This window comes from Rhinolophus sinicus, linkage group LG03, assembly GCF_036562045.2.
Source record: "Rhinolophus sinicus isolate RSC01 linkage group LG03, ASM3656204v1, whole genome shotgun sequence".
Taxonomy (NCBI): Eukaryota; Metazoa; Chordata; class Mammalia; order Chiroptera; family Rhinolophidae; genus Rhinolophus; species Rhinolophus sinicus.
In genome coordinates, this window is record NC_133753.1 from 188,982,110 (window position 1) to 188,983,631 (window position 1,522).

The window sequence follows — 1,522 nt, forward strand, 5'->3', positions numbered from 1 at the left end:
GACTCTTTGAGCAAGGATATTATTTAACTTCTGGCATTTTAAGGTATGGAACAAGTTGAATTTTAAAATTAAGTTTGAATAAATTGTTGAATAATATATAATATCGAAAGTTCCAAATCAAAATAATTTTAAGACAAGTCTGTACATAAACATATAACATAAGTGTGAGAGTATTTACTTTATCTAAAGAAATGTTAAAAATTAAGACAAATATTAATAATATACTTTAATTTTAAAGTCATTAAATAACTGTAAAGAAGGTTAATAAAAATCCTTGGTTTACACTGCTGGAGCACATCCTGACCCAAATTCTAAGAAAGGTTGTATGGAAGATAAACTTTTTGAATCCATGTGTGTCTAAAAATGTGTTATTATACACTCTGGCTAAGAATTCTAGCTTAAAAATTTTCAATTTCATTTTATATCTTGCATATGTTACTTATTTTTAAGATGACTTCTTTATCCTTATTGTATAAAATGTGGACATTTTTCAATTATTATTTCAGCACTTGGGATCCCTTCATCTTTGGGAACTGTTTTTCCTGTGAAAATTCATCACCTCTATTTTTCTCCTCCATCACTACCTCCCTTTTTTTTGCTTTCCTTCCCTCTTATCTCAATTTTTTATATTAGTTGGATGTTGTATAAGATAACATTATTTTCAGATATCAACTGAGTGTTATAACATTGTTATCAATGAATAAAAAATGATACTGTTTTAATGTTATCTAACTATATTAGATAACATTATGATCTATTTCTAGGTAAAGAGAAACCTGACTGAAGTTGTTCATTCAACAAAATACAGTTTTGAGTTTTGATATAATGAGAAATCTAGAGGTAAGCAGCTGAGGTCTGGTATGGTAATTCCACAATGCCATAAAGACCCAGGGTCATTCTCTTTTCCTGTCATCATCTTCACCATGTACCATTCACCTTCAATATCCAAGATGGCTGCTCCTCTGCAGATATCCTCCCTGTGGTCCAATCAAAAAGTGGAGGGAAGAGTCAAGGGGAATGGGAAAAGCCTCAGAACTCCACTTTACACTAAATATTAATGCAGAAGAAATGGAGAATGGATGTTGAATAGGCATCTACCAATGTTTGTTAAAGATTTCTTGATGTAATCTCTGTTTCCCTTGTCCTGTCTCTTATTGTTATAGTCTCTATTTCTTTGTGTGCTTCTATAGTATCTATTTCTTTGTGTAGATTTCCTTCAGTGTATTTTCCAACCCTCCTACTGAATTTTTAAAAATCTGAGCAATCATGATTTTAATTTTTCAAAGCTCCTTTATTGTTTTATGAATGCAGAAATCTTTTCACATTTTTCCAAGGGACTAATGGTAGGATTGAAAAAGTTTCCTTTAGTTACGTAGTCACTTGAATTATCTCTGTTTGCTGTGGGTTAGAATTTTGTATCTTTATCCTTCTTTTTCATGTTTCAGGTTCACTCAAATGCATGGCTGGGAGCTCTGCGTGTCGCTGGGGCATTTCAATCAGCAGCTATTCTAAATTCGAATGA